The sequence below is a fragment of the Furipterus horrens genome, unplaced genomic scaffold, assembly GCF_987537825.1.
Source record: "Furipterus horrens unplaced genomic scaffold, mFurHor1.1.pri manual_scaffold_17, whole genome shotgun sequence".
NCBI lineage: Eukaryota > Metazoa > Chordata > Mammalia > Chiroptera > Furipteridae > Furipterus > Furipterus horrens.
Genome location: NW_028327187.1, coordinates 103,135,502 through 103,142,355, shown reverse-complemented (window position 1 = coordinate 103,142,355; position 6,854 = coordinate 103,135,502). Strand labels below are relative to the sequence as shown.

At 36.8% G+C, this 6,854-nt stretch overlaps 1 pseudogene; it reads left to right on the top strand.

Moving 5' to 3' along the window:
• The first annotated feature begins 1,913 nt into the window (after window positions 1-1,913).
• On the top strand, window positions 1,914-2,653 carry LOC149991727 (histone H3.3C-like; annotated as a pseudogene).
• The last annotated feature ends 4,201 nt before the right edge of the window (window positions 2,654-6,854 follow it).

Genomic DNA, 6,854 nt, shown 5'->3' with positions numbered 1-6,854 from the left:
CGCATTCTTCTCGTGTGTCTGTTTGTTTTTTTATTCTTGTGGACTCCTCTCTCACTAGTCTCCTCCTGCTTTCCTTTCTTTCTCATCTGATATATTATCTTCTCCTGTGCTCTTCTAGCACTCTCTCTTTCTGTGTGCATTCGCTGTCGTGTGGTCTGTAGCAAGATCTCACTGTAGCCCTCTAGATCTAGCTCTATCGCTTTCTTTCACCTCTTGTAGAAGAAAGAGCTATTCCACACGGTGGCATTGGTTTTCCTTTTATGGGTCTGGTGAATAAATATATATTTTATCTCCTTTATGCACTGGAGGTTACAAAGGACCCAAATAGGTACACACAACAAATTTTGCTTACTACCTCCTTGTTGAGTGCTACCTGCTATTTCTAATGTCAGTTTTAAACTTTTGTTTTAATAATATACATTTTAAATTGTTTTATGTTACTGTAAAGTCTTTCACGTAAACATCCTTAAATTGTTTCTGGGGCTAATGGAACACAACTATATTAATGAATAAATCAAGTAGTAGTATAAAGGGAAGAGAAAACTCCTACGAAATGGCAAAAGATAGCTTCAGGGTGGCAAAACTGTGATCCTTCCGTGTTCACAATGTGAAGATACCTATTTGCGACTAATGTTTCTTAGGGGGAAAACGTGAACTTCTTAGGATACTCCAGAGGATGTTCACAAAATAGTAAGTGTAGTATAAGATTTTTCATATATTTGTAACTGCCATCATGGTTATAGTTTCAAGGAATACAGGGTCCACTAACCAAGTTTCCTTGAAAGTAATAAATAGTTTGCTTGAACTGATTACAGATGGCAAACAAATGCTCACAGTGGGAAAATCTCAAAATAATATTCTGGTTTAAAATAAATATTTTCACACAATGTTTTACTTCGTAGCATATAAATATAACATTTAAGAATGCTCTACATATGGGAAATAAAATGGAGAACAGGACAAACTAGAAAAAATTTTTTATTAAAATTACTTTTTTCAGTACAGACAAAAATATGTGTATTATATATGTATATAAAAAATAAAACAATTTTTAAAAACTATGCAAACAATTCAGCTGTAAGTAACAAGACTTTGCATATTTGTGAGTATGTAGCTATAACACAGCTCCATTAATGGGAAATAGACATGACAAATTCACATTTAATAATGTAGTTACTTTTATTTGAAATTGAAGGGAACCAAAGTTTTGTCACCCTGAAGCTGCCTTTTGGGGATATTTATTTTTAGCTGTTAAAGAACAAAGACTTAGAACCTCTGAACCTCCTCCCTTTTCTGTCCAAGAGATTCAGAGAAAAACCTGCTTCAGGAAAAAGATCTTATGATGTCCCCTTTGCCTAGTTTGAATTAAACATGGTAAATAAGAGGCTTCAGGCAAGTGCCTGTAAGCTAGATCACCCCTCCCCACCATTTCCCATTGTTTCTGGGGCACGTAGCAAGGATTTTCCTACCATGTGTCCCCTCTTCCTCACCTACCTGTAAATTGTCCATTCTCACTTCTGAAAGATTAAACTTTGATTTTCTCCTGTTAATCTGTGTTAATTTGATGATTAGCCCAGTTTAGAAAAATTGAGAATGTGGAAGGAAAAGTATTAATATACTTTCTAGCCCCCACAAAATGGTAATAATAAGACTTCTCAAGTTCAAATGTTCATATTCATTCAATTATCGATTATTTAATCCAGACATCTGCTATGCAGTCATTTTGATTATTCTGTATGCTAGACAGTGAACCAAAGACTGGAGATTATGGAATAAATCAGATATAGAACATGACCTCATAATATAAGGATAAAATAAATGTATCCATTAATGTATGAATCGAGAGCAGCTTCCTTCAGCTCACAGAGCTCCAGCCGAAGGAAAAGGGAGGTAACTAAAGAGGTCTCTCTACCATGGCTTGTACAAACCAGACTGCCCACAAATCCACCGGTGGTAAAGCACCGAGGAAGCAACTGGCTACCAAAGCCTCTTGCAAGAATGTGCCCTCTACTGGAGGGGTGAACAAACCTCATCGTTACAGGCCTGGTACTGTGGCACTTCGTGAAATTAGACGTTATCAGAAGTCCACTGAACTTCTGATTCGAAAACTTCCCTTCCAGCGTCTCGTGCGAGAAATTGCTCAGGACTTCAAAACAGATCTGCGCTTCCAGAGTGCAGCTATTGGTGCTTAGCAGGAGGCAAGTGAAGCCTATCTGGTTGGTCTTTTTGAAGACACCAACCTGTGTGCTATCCATGCCAAACGTGTAACGATTATGCCAAAAGACATCCAGCTAGCACGCCGCATACGTGGAGAACGTCCTTAAGAGTCCACTATGATGGGAAACATTTCATTCTTAAAAAAAAAAAAAAAATTCTCTTCTTCCTGTTATTGGTAGTTCTGAACGTCAGATTTTTTTTTCCATGGGGTCAAAAGGTACCTAAGTATACACTTGCAAGTGGAAAATAGGGGACAGAAATCAGGTATTGGCAGTTTTCCCATTTTCATTTGTGTGTGAATTTTTTTAATATAAATGCGGGGACATAAAGCATCAATGCAAGTCAAGATGTTTCAGTGAACAAGTTTCAGCAGTTCAACTTTATAACAATATAAATAAACCTGTTAAATTTTTCTGGACAATGCCAGCATTTGGATTTTTTTTTAAACAAGTAGATTTCTTATTGATGGCAACTAAATGGTGTTTGTAGCATTTTTATCATACAGTAGATTCCATCCATTCGCTATGTTGTCTGTCTTCTGTGCTGTTCCTATAAGTTTGCTATTAAAATACATTAAACTATAAAAAGAAATGTATGAATCGATGAAGAAACTGTGGTATATATATTTATGCCATAAAAAAGTAAATATTACCTTTTTTAATAGCATGGATGGACCTAAAGAGCATTATGCTAAGTGCCATAAGTCAGACAGAGAAAGACAAATACCATATAATATCTTATATTTGGAATTTAAAAAAAAAAACTCTAAAAAACCAAGCTTATAGGTAAAGAGGGCAGATTAATGATTGCCAGAGATAAGAGGTGGTGACGAGAAAAATGGGTGAACTTTTTTCTTCTTTTAGTTCAAACAAATAGAATATAAAAACAATAGCTAGAAGAAGAGACATAGCAAAGTTTATTATGGAGGGGAAAATAGTGGGGGTAATTGTTACAGAATCCCAGCCTATGCTGTTCTGGGACAGCTGTGGGGTCCAATTGCCCACTGCCATGAAGTATGACTCTCAATACAAAAGTTTGGTGAAAAAGGAAAGAGGGTTTATTTTAAAGTTTTACAGAATCAGAATAATGGCGGGTTTCTGCCATTAGGTCCCACTCCCTTTAAAACACCCAAAAACACTTAGTCCTGCCTCCCCCTGCCAAACCAGGCCAGTTTCAGAATATGCCAGTCAGAGGTACCGTCTTTCAGAAAAGCGAAGACCACAGCTCCGCATTCCCAGTCATGGTTCAGCACTTCAAGCATCTCCCACTAATCTGTGCTTCATTAGGCAGGTCCCCACAATTCTAACCTCATCAGCTGTACTGTGCTATTCTCCAGGCAGGTTTCCCTGTGGACCCCCTCTTTCTTACTCCAGCTCTTAATCCAAAACCGTGTGGCATCTCCTTTTGCACCAGTCATCATGGCCGATCTGGGAGGGCCCTTCTACCTCCTTTCAGAAACCACCTGTCCCCTCCTTTCACATCAGATGTCTTGGAGGACAGAGCACCACACTTCATTGTTATGAAAATATCTGAAGCTGTATCATTAGCCCTTTTTGCCCAAGGAATAGCACACTTCCTTTCAGAAAAGGCTCTGCTATTTCCTTGTCACTGATATGCAAAGTATACCATCCTCCTTTTACCAGCCTTTTACCTGGGCCTGTAGCACAGCTATTATCTGCCTACCAGCCTGCAGTAGACATGCAAAGTACCTTAAAAGCTATACTATCTCCTTTCCCAAAACTTTGAGTTCGAGGGACTTTGGGGATTACCCTCCTCCTCATTACATAATGAGACATAATTTTAAGGCATTCTGGGGTTTCTGAAATAAGCAGACTCTCTTCCACTTAAGTAGTTGTTGGAGAAATGCCTTGTTTTTGATAAATACTAGAGTATTCTTACCATAATAATAAAATGGATCAGGGAAACATTATTTAAAATACAGCATTTAAAATATAGCATTATTTAAAGTATAGTTAATAGCTTAATCTGCTTCAATATGTATTTAATAACTTTAAATCCTCTTAATTTTAATGTCATATTCATAAGTTACCTAATGGATGGAGACATGATTTCCTTCTATAACATCATTTAATAATATTGATATGCAAACAGTTGTGAGTGAATTAATGTCAGCCAAGTTCTTCCAGCTACTCTCGTTTTCTTTACCATTGTTAGAAATAAGGACATAGTGACTCCCAAACCAGTAAAAAGTCATTAGTAACAAAGGGCAAATGTAATTAAAGGGTCTTAAGGGCAAATGTAATTAGAGGATCTCTGAGAAGGGAGCTGAGAGCGCTGGCATATCTACAAACCACAGAAGGGGCATTTAGATAACCGTGTTAGATTGTAACTTCGGATTAACCAGTAATGGAGAAACGCGGAAGACGGAGAGGGGAGGGGGAGCTAATTGCGTTAGGGCGGGGAAGCTAATCGCTCTCACTTTAGGGCAAGGAAGATAATCACTTTAGGGTGGCAATTTCAGGGTGGGGAAGCTAAGACTATAAAACCAGTTTCCTTTGTCTACTTGGCGCGCACATTCTCCTGACTGTGAGGGTGCGCCCGGCTCTGCAGACTCGTGAATAAAGGCCTCGCTTTACTGCTCAAGTCCTGTGTCCCAGTTTTTATTGTGAGCGTTTCTCACACCATCCACTTGAATATTGTTGTACATGCTTTTAGTGTACTGAAGTAAGAGCTGAAAGAAATTCACACTCACAATTTATCTATACTTTGTCTCACTGGAAAAAAGTAAGTAAAGTTCTTTTTCTTTTTAAGATTATATTTATTTATTTTTAGAGAGAGGGTAAGGGAGAGAGAAAAAGAAGGAGAGAAACATCAATGTGTGGTTGCCTCTTGCATGTTCCCAACTGGAGACCAGGCCCAAAACCCAGGCATGTGCCCTGACTGAGAATCGAACCAGCAACCCCTTGGTTCGCAGGCTGGCACTCAATTCATTGAGCCACACCAGCCAGGGTAGCAAAATTCTTTTTCTATCTTTCTTCAGAAAGAAAATGCAGGGATACTATTTAGCATTTCAAAGACACCCCTGCATTTTCAAAGATCTCTAAAATTACATAATATACATTCTAAATGTGCATTTCATCAAATTGTTTCATCTGCTATAAAATAGAATGGACTTGCCTGAAAATTCCATATGAAATATCTCTACAATGAATTTGACATTGGTACATTAAATTGAAAGTATACTAACAGACTTGCATGGCCTGTGAATGAGAATTTTAAAACAATGAGGAAGATTATGATTTCTCTTGGTTAGTGAGTCACTTATTATGTTTAGCACTTTAAAACATTTTAGAACAAAATGAAATAAATTAGATTAAAATGTTCTTTATGTAGTGGTTTATAGTTATTCCAATAAAAAGCACATTTAATTAAACTTTGGAAATATTATTTCAATCTAATGCTATAGAAGAGCAATTTTTGAAGAATTGGTCATATTATAAAACATGACTCTTTAATTTTATTGAAAACTTAAATCTATGGACATATTTAGTATGCTTTAAATGCAACTTTTAGTTAGGCCAAAGGTCCATATTAATTTTTAAGTTATGAAAAATGAAGTCATTTCAAAAATATTATTTTGCATTAATCAAATAATACATATATAATTTCAAGTTTCAAATTTTCAAGGTTAAAGTATTAAAAGTTTTACAAATATATACTGCAAAATACTGAAAGAAAACACAGATTATAGTGGTTATCCGGTTATCTTTGACTTTATTGTTTCCTCATATGCTCTAACTGCTCTAAGTAGTCTTTAATAATCAAGGAGCACTTTTAAAATGAGACAAAAATGTTAAAGAAGTTGGTCAAAATATACAAACTTTCAGTTACAAGGTGGATATGTTCTACAGCATGGTGACTGTAGTTAACAATACTGCATTGTATAGTTGGTATTTATGGAGAGCGTAGATCTTTGTCACCATGCATGCATGCAAAAAAAAAAAATAAAAGGTAACTTACAATAAAAAGGAGATGGTACCTATGAAGAGAGTTTTCAGTAGTGTGGGGGCTAAAAAAATATTAATCCTTTTCCTTCCACCTTCTAACTTCTTCTTCCTGGGGCAATCACCAAATTAACAGAGACAGATTAACAGGAGAAAATAAAAGTTTAACACATGCACATGGGGAATTCACATAGAAATGATAAATCCATGAAAATTTCAAAGACAGTGAATTAATATTGTGTTTGTAAGACATTTTGGACAAAAGAGAAAGTGGGGGGGATGGGGTATTAGATTTCAGATGTGAGAATGGGCAATTTACAGGTAGTTAAGGAAGAGCAGACACACCTGTCAGGAAAATTCTGGCCAGGTGACTGGAAACAATGGGACCCAGTGGGGATCCAGCTAACAGGCATCTACCTGAAGCCCTCTTGTTTACCACACATAATTTAAATTAGGCCAGCGGAACATTCTAAGATGTTCCTGAAGCAGGTTTTTGTCTGAATCTCTTGAGAAGGAAAGGGAGGAGAGTCAAAAGTTCTTTCTCAGTCTTGTTTCGTAATAAACAGCTCAAATCAACATCCCCCAAAAGGCAGCTTCAGGGGGCCAAAAATTTGGTTCCCTTGTAGAAACAACTCTGCAATATCACTGTTTTAAATTTCAGTGAGGAGAGGG